Source organism: Triticum aestivum, chromosome 4B (assembly GCF_018294505.1).
Source record: "Triticum aestivum cultivar Chinese Spring chromosome 4B, IWGSC CS RefSeq v2.1, whole genome shotgun sequence".
Taxonomy (NCBI): domain Eukaryota; kingdom Viridiplantae; phylum Streptophyta; class Magnoliopsida; order Poales; family Poaceae; genus Triticum; species Triticum aestivum.
The window spans coordinates 181,403,933-181,417,998 of record NC_057804.1 but is presented as its reverse complement, the minus strand read 5'-3'; positions in this window follow the sequence as shown (position 1 = coordinate 181,417,998).

The window sequence follows — 14,066 nt, the reverse complement described above, 5'->3', positions numbered from 1 at the left end:
ACTGCAAATGAAGTTGAAGTCCCAAGTCTACATGACGAGTTCATCTATTGTACTCCACCATCGCAGGTGCTTGCTCTAAGTTGACAGTGTGATAATTGGTTTCATGTTGCATATGTTGTCTAGCATGTATTTCTTCTATTTCGATTAAATTGCACCTGCTGAGTTTATACGTTATACATGTGCATATGACATGGCTTTCTGTGTCTTGAATACACTGCATCTATCTATCATACCATGTTCTTAAATCAAAGTACTGCCGTTGTGTATCCCACATCAGTCACTCATGATTGGATGCTTTTAACATGGCAGTTTGATAGTGGTTGCATCTTTCATTGATTTCTATGTTGTACTGCTTCTAATTTTTCGAATTGCCACATCTGACAAGACACTTTTAACTTGGCAGAGTAATATTGGTTGCATCTTTCATATGGTGTCTAGCTTGCATTACTTCTATTTTCTTGAAAATCCTTATGCTTAGTTTTCACATCGTAGTTGTGAATATGTCATGTCGTCCTGTTTTTCTTACATGTTCCATCCTCATACGGTTGTCTTACATCAAAGTATTGCTTGTCTGTATCATGCATCAATGAGTTCTGGAGAGTGATTTTATTCTTTTGTGTTGTGGGTACAGCTTGACATGGCAAAGTCAAAAAAGAGCAAGGAAAATAATATAGTAGGGAGTGTTGTTAGTCATCGGGTGAAACGGAAAAGGATCTGCCATCGAGATTCTGCTAGTACTTATAGTGCAGTAGAAGGTCCAAGTCCACCGGCTAAATCTACAAACACAGTATCACCTGCTCCACCAGCTGCAGCATCCGCTTCAACTGTACCAGCATCTCAACGAGTTACTCGTTCGTTTGCTCCGGAACTGGCCAGTTCCCAAGTTGCCTTCACACCTAACACTACTTCTGAAGCACTGCTGACACAACAAGACTTGGCAAGATCAGACGAACCTCATGAGCATCAACACCAAGACGGTACCTGACCGAGTCAAGTTGTAGTTGCATGCTCCTTTATATGTACTCTCACAGTTTGATGTACACCGACACTTTCCATATTCGTTGTTGAACTAGCACCACGGCGCAAGCGGAAACAGATATCAGGGATAATGCTTGGCAGATTAACAAAATCTAAAGGAAGAAGAATGGAGATCCATTTTGAGGCAGGTTTAAAAAGGCCATGTGATGCTACAGAGTCAGCCAAGTTAGTATCAGAGGCAGCCGTTGCCGTTAGGTGTCATGCACGTATCCTCCCAACGTGGATCCAGTACAGGAATGAGAAAGACAATACCCAATTTAACACCTTCCTTGACCATTTATCCATAAGTAATGTTATTCATCGCAATTAGTAATATTATCTTGCTCTATCCCATACTTTCTAGCTTCATCCTAATAAGACCCACATTCTTTTTTCAATAGATGAGGTTCAAGTTGGATCTGAAAGATGATGCAACTAAACAAGCATGCACTCATGTTTTTCAGTCTGCTCTACGACAGTACCGGTACCACCTTAGAAAATCTCACTTTGAAGGCAAGGCTAACAATGATATCACCCAAACATCTCTAGTGGAATATATTACAGATGAAGACTGGACAACCCTCGTTAAACATTGGTCTGATCCAAAGTATCAGGTAGGCTATATGTATTTGATCAGACCACATATTGAACTTGTATTTATGTATGTGCCTTACAAGTGTATCTTCTTCTAGGCTAACTATTTGAAGAATAAAACCAACCGTTCTAAAGTGAAATTCCAACAGACAACGGGATCTCGTAGCTATATTGCACACTACGAGGCTCTTGTAAATAGCTGCTACTTCCTTCTTTTTTTGTGCCATATTATCGTATCTATATTGACTTGTTCCAAATACAGAGGAAAGCCGTGCGGACCAAAAAGAACCTAAACCGAATGCAATGCAAATCTTCAAGGATTGCCACACCAGCAAGATGAAGGGCATGAGCACACCAGTTCAAGCCTCTATTGTAAGTCCTTACTCCTCATGCCTTGAACTGATTGGTACTGTGATGTGTTCATTTAACTACTTGGTTTGCAGCCAATGTCAGTTACGTACTCTGTTCACTTTTATACACAGTTGTCTTAACGTATCATTTCACCTTACATGGTTTAAAAGAGATGAAGGACATTCTTTTGGTCTTGATCTGTAATCTAGCTGTTATGTTCACATGCGCACACAATGATAAAATAGCCTGTTTGTTTTATATCTGTTTGCCCATGATATGAATGATGTCATACTATGTTCATCCTACTTTAAACCATGTCTCTTTATCCTTAGATGTCAACGAATGTGAGGAAATAGACAATACAGTAGGCATGCTACATGGCCACATGTTCCGAAAGTGATTTTATTATGTAGTTGGCACTACAATACATGCTAATGTATTACAGTAGTTCACCAAAATAAGTTATGTATAAACGTTTAACCTACTTTGTTTGTTTTTGTCTCATTAGTAACTTATCTGGTACACTAATCTACAAGTTCAAACTTTCAGGAAGCTATGGAACAAATGATTGAACAGCCACAACCACCTTAAGGTGACGAGGCTACCACAGGCACAATGTCACCTCTTGCTGCAGTGCGTCAGTATCTCTCCACTAACAGTGCAAAAAGCACCTTCCTGCGTAATTCTGGGTTGGTTGTCAAGGTAACCTCGTCCAAATCGCCTACTGAACAAAATCTTCCTGCTAGACAGAGTGATATATCTGTGCTCCAGACACAAGTCCAATCCCTAATGGACATCGTTTCGGAAATAAGAATAGTGGTTGACAAATGTCGTCAAGATATGAATGGTTTTGAAACCATATTATCAGACATTTGCTTCGTTGTTCAAGAGCAATGGCGGAAAAAGGTGGAGATCGTGTTGCTCCATCAGATTCTACAGCCTGAAACAGTAGCACTCAGGTCAAATGATCTGTGCTTCTATACATCTGATGGTGCTTTTATCTGGAAGGACTATAAACTTTATGCCAACATGCCTTTTGTTGTATGGTTGGAATTTATTTTGTTGTGATACAACATTTATGATGCTGCCACAGGCTGCAGTAATTACGACACTATTTTTGTATAGTGTAGGTTTATCTTAGTAATGTATTCGGCCGAAAGCTTCGTAGGAGCCCAACATGCCAACATTCGTCGGGCCCATTCCAATTGGGCTAAAAACGATTACGGGCCGAAATTGGCATGTAGCCCACTAAAAATATCTGGGCCTAAATCAGCATAAGCTTTCATATTTTTCTAGTAGGCCTGTGCCCATAGTGGGCCTTTAACAGGCCTAAACATAATTTGGGCCCTCAGTAAAAATAGGCCGTTTACAGGTGTAAATATCTCGAGACCATAAAAAACATGGGCCTTTAATAGACCGAAAGTGAGATTGGGCCCTGATTGTGCCAAATAACCCACTGGTCTTAGCAGGCCGAAATGGTGGCCCATTTACGATGCGGATCTTTGACAGGCCAAAATTCAGACGGGCCATAAATGCGTCGACCTAAAACACAGGCCTTTAACAGGCCGGAACTTCGGTCGGGCTAGATTATCGTCATTTTTATATGGGCCGTTAATGGGCCCAATATGATGTTGGGCCACATCTGGCCCATGGTTTTCGTCCGACGTTAACAGGCCGAAAATGACAACAGACCGAAAGTGGCCCAAATCTATAGTGGGCCTCTAACAGGCCGAATGTAAGACATGCCCGAATATGACCCAAATCCTTCACAGTCGTCTATGGGCTGAAAGTTTTGATGGCCTATAAATGGGCCCAAATGAAGCAGGACCTTTAACAGGCCGGAAATACACCAGACCGTAATTCGGCCCAGTTACTTAGCGGACTGTTAACGGGTCAGAAGTGACCATGGGCCACATTGATGACAAGTTTAGGATAGGTCGTTGATGGGCCGATTTGACAGAGAATGTTGGGCCTTTAGCTGGGCCGACCCATTATGGTCTGCAGAATCTTGTGGGCCTTTAGCTGGGCCGGCCCATTGTGGTCCGCAAAATCTTGTGGGCCTTTAGCTGGGCCAGCCCATTATGGTCTCCAAAATCGTGTGGGCCTTTAGCTGGGCCGGCCCATTATGGTCCTCTAAATTTTGTGGGCCTTTAGCTAGGCCGTCCCATTATGGTCTGCAAAATCTTATGGGCCTTTAGCTGGGACGGCCCATTATGGTCCGCTAAATCTTATGGGCCTTCGGTTGGGCCGGCCCATTTAAACTTTATGGGGCACTTTTGGGCCGGTCCACGTGTCAACATATCATAGGCCCATCTCGACCGTTGGATGAGTGACACCTGTGCCAACGCGGAGCTGACGCGTGGATCCGTCAGCCAATGAGAATTTTACACGTGGAAAATCGGCATTGGTCGTGGCTGTTAGCGGGTTATCAGATCCAAAAACGGACCCGATAGGTTAACGGGGGTTAACGGCGTCCCATTATGGTGGATGCCATGTGTCGGTCACCCTTGACGAAAGCACTTCTATGACGCGCGATTTATCGTCATGGAAGTGGACACTTCCGTGATGATAATTTTGGTAATGTCATGGAACACTTCTATGACAGCACACGTATGACTATCTTGATTCTGTCATAAAATCATCATGGATGTACATGCATGACAGAAAACGCGACCTATTGTAACAAACACGTATCATCACGGAAGTGTATTGTTTTGTAGTGTCTTGTATTCAATCTTTGTCTCAGAACCTCAGATTGGTACCTGTGGGTTGCTAGTAGTGTTGAATAATCCTTGTAGTTAATGTTAGTTGGTTTATTTGGTGGAAGACCATATGTTCATATCCTTAATGATATTCAATACCCCTTTGATCTTGAACATGAGCATGCTTTGTGAGTAGTTATGTTTGTTGTTGAGGACATGTGAGAAGTCTTGTTATAAGTAATCATGTGAATTTGGTATCCGTTAGATATTTTGATGAGATGTATGTTGTCTTTCCTCTAGTGGCGTTATGTGAGCATCTACTACATGAAATTTCACCGTGATTTGCGCCTAGGGGAAGACATTGGGAAGTAATAAGTAGATGATGGGTTGCTACAGTGACAGAAGCTTAAACCCTACTTTGTGGGTTGCTTCGTAAGGGGCTGATTTGGATCCACATGTTTCATGTTATGGTTATATTTATCTTAATTATTCTTTCGTAATTGAGGATGCTTGCGAGAGGGGTTAATCATAAGTGGGAGGCTTGTCCAAGTAAGGACAAGGACAACACCCAAGCACCGGTCCACCCACATATCAAATTATCAAAGTAGCGAACACAAATCATATGAGCATGATGAAAACTAACTTGACAATAATTCCATGTGTCCTTGCGAGTGCTTTGCTTTATATAAGAGTTCGTCCAGGCTTATTGCTATAAAAAGGATTGGGCCACCTTCTTGCACCTTTTTCTACACTTGTTAAAATATCTTACTACCAAACTATCTGTTACCGGTAATTTCAGTGCTTGCAGAAAATACCTTGCTGAAAACCGCTTGTCATTTCCTTCTGCTCCTCATTGGGTTCGACACTCTTACTTGTCGAAAGGACTATGATAGATCCCCTATACTTGTGGATCATCATAAACTTATCCCACAAAGAAATGTAAGTGGTTATATGATGGTAATTGATTTCAGAAAATTAAACAAAACTACTAGAAAAGATCATTACCCGTTGCCTTCTATTGATCAAATGTTAGAAAGGTTATGTAAGCATACACACTTTTGTTTCCTTGATGGACATTCTGTTTTTTCTCAAATACTTATGTTAAAAGAAGATCAAGAGAAAACTACTTTTACTTGTCCTTTTGGAACTTATGCTTATAGACGTATGCCTTTTGGTTTATGCAATGCACCCGCTACCTTCCAAAGATGCATGACTGCTATATTCTCTGATTTTTGTGGAAAGATTGTTGAGGTATTCATGGATGATTTTTTCATTTACGGAGCCTCTTTTGATGATTGGTTAAGCAATCCTGGCCGAGTTTTGCAGAGATGTGAAGAGACCAATCTTGTCTTGAACTGGGAGAAGTGCCCCTTCATGGTGAATGAAGGTATAGTATTTGGGCATAAAATTTCTGAATGAGGTATTGAAGTAGATAAAGCTAAAGTTGATGCAACTGAGAAAATTCCATGTCCTAAAGATATCAAAGGTATAAGAAGTTTCCTTGGTCATGTAGGTTTCTATAGAAGTTCACTAAAGATTTCTCTAAAATTTCTAGACCTCTTACTAATTTTTTGAAAAAAGATGTTCCTTTTATTTTTGATGATGATTGTGTAGAAGCCTTTGAAATACTTAAGAAAGCCTTAATTTCTGCACCCATTATTCAACCGCTTGATTGGAACCTGCCCTTTGAAATTACGTGTGATGCTATTGATTATGCTATTGGTGATCTGTTGGTTTTTGGGATTTATGGGAATTTATAGAAGTGGAATTAGTTTAAACAGAGCCATGTGGGGCCCACAAGCTCAGGTGGCACCCCTTGGCGGTGCGCCATGTGAGCTTGTGGCTCTCCCATAGATCGTACGATCTCCTCCCGAAGCTTCTAGGGTCTTGGTCCAGAAAAAATCACTGTAAAGTTTCATCGTGTTTGGACTTCGTTTGGTATTGATTTTTTGAAAAAAAAACATGTAGAAAAACAGGAACTAGCACTGGACACTGAGTTAATAGGTTAGTTCCCAAAAATGATATAAAATTGCATACAAAGCATCCAAGATTGATAATATAACAGCATGACAATCAAAAATTATAGATACGTTGGAACTATCAGATTTGCCTAGATACGTATGTATCTAGACACGTTTTAGTGATACATACATCTGTATCTAGACAATTCTAAAACAAGTAATTTTGGATGGAGGTAATATCTACAAGGTAAGCCTTGTTGTGTTTTATCATGTTCACGCACTTTTTTTGTCTTCTTTTTTCCAGGATGTTGTTATCAGACATATTTGGAGATTTAAGGAAAGAACGCCAAGAAAGGGTGATGAAATCACGTCAATCAACGTGATAAATGATTCCATAAAAGAATTGAAGTATTTGGGAAAAACTGGGGGCTGCGTATAGCAACCAGGGTGTTCGACGTCCTTTGGTATGAGCGTAGGCGCTCGCACCATTGATCGTACGTACCACCTATCATCGCCGCATGCTGGTTGACTACTTCCACCCCATGCAATCGGATTTGTGATCAGACGCACACAAACTCCAGACACAAAATCCTAGCCTTCGGAAGGCGTCCAGGGGTGGCAAAGGAGGAGATATCCATCACCACCATTTTGTGCAATGGGACGCCGACATCAATCATCTTCACCGCCATCCATCTCCATCTCGTTGTAATACTGAACCCGTCATGGATCACTAGTGTATTACCCGTTTGTTCCGTTCATGTTTACCACCGCTATTCATACGATGTTTGTCGTCTCCATGTGTGAGTAGACCCCCTAGTTCTCATGGACATGGATGAACCTTGGTATGTCTAGGACCTAAAACGCTAATAGGGATATGAGAGTTTTTGTCGAATATTTGGCTTAATAGCCTTCGTGAATGTCGTGAAGGGGCCTAGTCGGCATTTCTTCCACAAGGCCACAAAGCATATTACCGTCGTTGTAAATGTTAAGATGTCGACGTAATTCAAGGTGATAGTAAAAGTCTCAGTTTCGCGCCTATGCAATTGATAGTTGAATAACGGAGAACCCTTAGTGAGGCCTGCGTCCACGAGGAAACCCTTAATACTGCAGTGAGAACTGAAGTGGGGAAACTATAGTAGTAGTGTGTGTGATACGAAGTCTACCTAGTGTATGACATGTTTTGTACCCGGATCCGCCCAATTAAAAATATCAGGAATGACTCAAGTATCCAGCTTAGAACTATGCTACGACATATGTCGCGTTAGACGCATGCGAAATGGGAATTCTGGACTCCTTGAGGACGCTTTTATCCTCTGTCAGTTTCAATGCTTTACTTGTTTCACTGCGCTCATTTAATTCTTGTGCACTTTTACCTTTGTTCGCACCCATTCCAGTTTTCATTACAACTTACTGCCCTCATTTTGCTCCTCGCCTTTAAATAACTTGCAGGCACAACTTCATAAGTCACTGTAAGGGACAAAGTCCAATTTCTGTGTTCCCCATGAGATCAATACTCTTACTTTGAAAAGGCTACAACTAAACCCTTTGAACTTGCAGACCGTCATTAATTATGCCATGAATAGCCATACTCGTAAAAGCCGTAATTTGTAGATGCCCAACTGTGATTTATTTACCACACCATGTTTTCTTTTCTTTTGGGGAGAGACCTATGGTGAACATATGTACCCCCGATCCATTTTCTTCCATAAAGCTTCAACCTCAATCAACGTTCTTTCAGTTTCTCGCTTTTATGCTCTTGCTTATTTTCATCAACACCTTCCATACTTGTGTTTAATTCCCGTTGTAACGAGCAAAGCGAGTGAATTTGGCAACCTCACTAGTCGTGTTGGGGGCACGAGGAAGTTTTGTTTTGTGTGTGCATGTATATATTATTCATTCATTGTGTCGCTTAGCTCTGTTAGTTTTATAAACCATGAGGTCACTTAAGGAAAACTGCTGCTTGTTACAAACCTTTGCACTTGGGGGTCAAACAATTTCCTAATGAGGAGTGGCATTCCACGTAGGATAGAGGGTCGGCTCTTAACTAGGATTAAAATCTACCACTATAACAGTTTTAAATACAAGTTTAAACAGAACAAATAGTCCAAATGAAGCAAATAGCCCAAATAAAAACAACAAACAGTTTAAATGGTGATATACGAAAGATTTATTCCCCAAGAGGTTGTCTCTAGTGCTCAATGAGGTCTTCTTGTAGTTGGAGATGACCTTGAGACTCAAAATCCAAGTTGATCGGCTGGCTTTTCCCATTCTCCGTGATTATGTTGTGCAAAATTTACGACATGTCATGACCCCACACCGTGTTTTCATGTCTCAATGTGCAACAGGTCCATGGGCAGTGGGAAAACAAGCTCGCGACAACCCAAAACTCTCTAAACACCTTTTTATTGTGGATTCCTGAACCACGATATAGTGATCTCTCTTCTTGCCTTCAACACTTCAATTTTCTTGACAAATAAGGACCATGAGGGGTAGATGTCATCTGCAAGAAGTGGCCATTATCATATTGATGACCATTGACTTCAAAGTTGCAAGATATATTTTCTTAGGGTTATTTCGGAGACCTCGTGACCAGGGGCCACGTATGCCCCATAGGTGACATCCTGGTTCGCCCTCGTGGCCGCGTGGCTATTTTCTTTTGAAACTTTTAGGTATATTTTCTCGGTATTTTTTGGGGGATCTTGTATGCACAGAAAAAAAACACCATGAGAACATAGTTAAAAACAGTGTCAGTTTGTTAGTTTCGTTTAGATTATGCAAATTAATGACAAATACGTAGCAAAAGTGTTCGGAAAAATAGATACGTCTGAGATGCATCACTAATTGTGATGCCCAGATAATTAAGCTACAGTAATCCCAAGTTAATGGTGTCACGTCACCACTCTTATTGTTGCTAATCCTCGGTTGATCCAAGTTGCAATCCAAATTCAAATTCAAATTGAAGTCCAAAATTCAAATTTCTCAAACATGCAAAATAAAATTTTCAAAGTGTGGCAAATATTTCATAACTAATTGTGGTGGTGAACCAACATTTTTGTAAAGTGTTTCAGTGCCCTATAATAATTAAAAAGTGGCCAAAACAATTAATTACATGCCTTTTAGTTTATAACAATACTCAAACTATTTTATTTAAAACTCAAAGTAAATGTGGCAGTGCCTAATTGTTAGCACTAAATTAGGGGCTAGTATTATATTTTGTAAATCTAAAGATAAAAGAAACTAAAAGGATAACAGAAAACTATGAAAGGAAAAGAAAAGGAAATTGCAGAAAGAAAAGAAAAGGCCCCTGAACACCCCGGGCCTCGGTCCATCCTACCGAGCCGGCCTAGTCTTTCCACCTCACGGGCCGCCCACCTCCTTCCCTGTTCATCCGACCAGGGCTCCTCTCGCGCGTCCCCGCCACACCACATCGCCGGCGATGCCTTGGAGGGGATAAGAACGCCGTGAGCCTCCCCCTCAGCCTCGTCAGCCCCCCCCACTCGCTCCAAAATATCTCCCTCGCAGTCCCCCTGCCCCTCTCATCCTCTCCACCTCCTTCCCCCTTCAGATCCGCTCGCCCCGAGCGCATTCGTCGCCGTCGTCGACAACCACCGTGGCCACCGTCCGCCCCCACGCTGCGCCACCATGCCTCCTCTCTTTGTCGGTGTCGACTACGCCTCATCGACGAGCCCCAAGACGCCAGGGACCGCCTACACCTCCGCCCCGGGTCATCTTCTTCCTCAGCTCGCCTCCGTCTTCTTCAATGTCGGCGCCCACTGCAGCTACTAAGCCCCCACCAGGCCATCGTGAGCCTCCCCAGTGAGCACCGCACGTCCTCCCCCCCTACTCCCTTCGTCCCCGTAGCCTCGCTAGCCGCCATGGTCGTAGGTCGTCTTCGCCGCTCCGATTTGTCGCCTCCAAGCCGTCCCCGCCCCCCTCGACCTCACCATCGAGCTCATGGGGAGCCTCTCGTCTGATTACTGCTTTTACCGGTCTCGATTCGTGCCCTTCTGCACTGTTGCTCGCCATGGCCGAAGCTTGCCATAGCCGCGCCCGGTTCCCGCCACGCCTGCGGTGGCCCTTGCGGCCTTGCCTCTCCGCCGGCCGCCCCGGCCACCACTGCACCTGGCCTCGCCCCCACTTCCCCTTGCCGGCGCCACGCCGCCGCCCCGGTGGCCATCGCCGGCCACGGCCTCGCCTGTGCCCCGTTCGGGCGGGCGCCCGCACCCGCGGCGCACCTGCACCTGTAACCCGTGTGGCCTCTTGGGCCACTTACAAGTGGGGCCCGCCCCTGTTAAAAAAGAGAGAAAAGAAAACATGAATACATATATATAATTATTTAATTAATTAGTTAAATGATTAATTAACTTAATTAATTAATCTAATGAACTAGATTAGTTAGTTAAATCAGTAATTAGTGAGCTGAGACAATGACAGGGGGCCCCACCCCCTGTTGACCAGTCAAACATTGACTGGTCAACTGGGACCCCTGGTCCATCTGTCAGCCACTGGGTACACTTTTGTGTACACTATGTTCGGTGCGCCTAGCATTTACTCATTATTTTTGAATTAAATTAAAATTGCAGAATATCATTAAAACTTTGAAAAATCATAGAAATTAAACTGTAGTTCGGATCGAAAACTTTCTACATAAAAGTTGCTCAGAATGACGAGACGAATCCAAATACGCTCTCCGTTCATCTGTCACATGCCCCTAGAATAGAGAACATGGAACTTTCCTCCTCCGGTCCGCCTGTCCGAAAATGCCAAACTTCGGGAAAACATTCCCGGATGTTATCCCCCTTCGCCGGTATTGTGTAGCATTGCGTTAGAGCATCCCTGGTGCTGCTTATTGTCATGTCATGCATCTGTTTGCTCTGTATTTACTGTTTCTTCCCCCTCTTCTTCTTCCGTAGACCCCAAGACCGCTGCTGATGCCCCTGTGATCGACTACGTCGATGACGACCCTTCTTCCCTTTCAGCGGAGCTTCCAGGCAAGCCCCCCCTTGATCATCCTGATATCGCCCATTCTATTCTCTCATGCTTGCATTAGATTTCGCTACTGTAATTGATTGCTCCTATTCTGATGCATAGCCTGCTTTTGTAACCTGCTATTGTACCTTACCTGCTTACCCTAAACTGCTTAGTATAGGTTGGTTAGTGAGCCATCAGTGACCCCCACCTTGTCCTTGTTGCCCCTGCTTCATCATCGACGCCTCGATCAACGTGATCGATGACCAGAGCCCGACACCTCACATCACATCACGCCCCTTTTGATGCTCGACTCTGCAGATTTACCATCGAGTGCCGAGGGTGGAACCTCATACATCACTCCTGATGAGATCTCTGTAGTGTAGCTATTCGGTCGTGGTCAACGAGGGTGGTTCCTCGTTCACCATTCCCGATACGGCTGTCGTGCAACACCTCAAGTGTGAACCTTGAGGGTGGATCCTCCTACGTTCACCTTGATGATTACATCGAGTGGAATCCTTCGTGGGTGATTCCTCGGATTTTCCCCTTGATGTTTGGACACACGGTTACCTTTACTTTACTTGAGACCATTGTTGAAGTCGGGTCGGCCCTGAGGGGTACCCGCGAGTTGATGTGAAAGTCGGGCGGGTCCATTGAGCACCCGCGAGTTTTCCACGTGGCACGACCGGGCAGTCTGGGCCCTTGCCGTAAGTCCATGAGACGGGGCGACGGGGTCACATTATCGTGAGTCTTTGCTCGTCTCCGCGAGCCCCCAATGCACTAACAGGTTTGGGTATTTGTTCTGAGTTGGCCTCTGGCCTTCACACACTAACCACCACGCGAGAATAGATATGGGCCTCCATGTCGCAGTATCAGCCGAAGCTTTGTCAGACGTCCAATTCAGTAGTGCGGCACGGTCAGATCGTGCTAGCCATCCGAGGCGGTGCTGGTATTCACCCTGCGCGCAATGACCCGGAGTGTTGCGGACGATGGGCCCAAGACCCTGGAGCGCTTAGGATGTAGACATACGGGGACCTATCTACTGAGCCTAGGTAGGGCTACGACGTGTTGATCTTCCGAGGCCGGACATTGACCCCAGAAAGGTGTGTCCGGCTAGAGTGATCGAGCGTGTTGGGTAACGTGGTGCACCCCTGCAGGGAAGTTATATATTCGAATATCGTGACCACTGTAATGGACGTTCAGACTTATATCCTGATCTTATATAACTAGAAATGGATACATGAGATATGTGATGGATATGTGGCTCCGAGATTGCTGTCCCGCAGGGAGTCGGGGGAGGATCTCTGGGCGTTGATGTTACAACATGCTTGTTTAATATTAAAATGCTATTCTTTACTCTCCTACATGCTGCAAGATGCTCGGAGCTGCTTGAAGATGCTAGTCTTTGATAGGCTAGGCCTCCCCCCTCTATTCTGGCATTCTGCAGTTCAGTCCACAGATACAAACCTTCCATTTGATACCAATGCATACTTAGTATAGATCTGATGCTTGCGAGTACTTTGGATGAGTACTCACGGTTGCTTTGCTACCCCTCCCCCCTTCTTTCTTCTTTCCGGTTGATGCAACCAGATGGTGGATCCCTGGAGCCAGATGCCGCTGCCGATGGATGCTACTACGTGGAGACCGCCGACGACTAGGAGTAGTTTAGGAGGTCCCAGACAGGAGGCCTTGCCTCTTCGATCATGTTGCTTTTGTGCCTTCTTAAGGCATCCTTGTTTAACTTATGTCTGTACTCAGATATTGTTGCTTCCGCTGACTCTTGTGTATCGAGCTATGTATTCGAGCCCTCGAGGCCCCTCGCTTGTAATATAAAGCTTGTATTATTTTATCTGTGTCTAGAGTTATGTTGTGATATCTTCCTGTGAGTCCTTGATCTTGATCATACACATTTGCGTGTATGATTAGTGTACGATTGAATCGGGGGCGTCACAAATCGCCACCCATGCCGGTTATCCCGGGCACGTACAAGAGCTCAACATTTCTCGGTTCGGGAGGCGATGAAGGCAGGGCGACGCAACTGCGAATGATTCTGGGTTGAGCTAGATTGTTGGCATTGAGTTCACAATATTAGAGTGAGGTGTAGTGGTGGCCGAGAAATGCATCTGTGCCCGGAGGTGGTTTGGGGAGTGGCTCGGCGGTGGGAGAGAACGACGACAACGACGTGTGCTCTTGGGGAGGTTACGAAAGAGGCAACCTCTCAGAGAGGGCAGCGAGGGGTTTTGTGGAGCCGAAGGTAAGCGCGGAAGGCGGTGGATCGTGGCCACCGTCGACGGTGCAAATGGAAGTCTCCTCCTGTAAAAAACGGAACAATTTGAGATAGTTTTGTGCATGGACGATTTGACCCAATATTTGAAAATGGGGGGGGGGGGGTGTTTTCTCTTCGCCCTGGTAATTTTCCGCGACTTCAATCTATTTTGTGAATGTATTAGACTGCTTTAAGTTAGATAAAAAA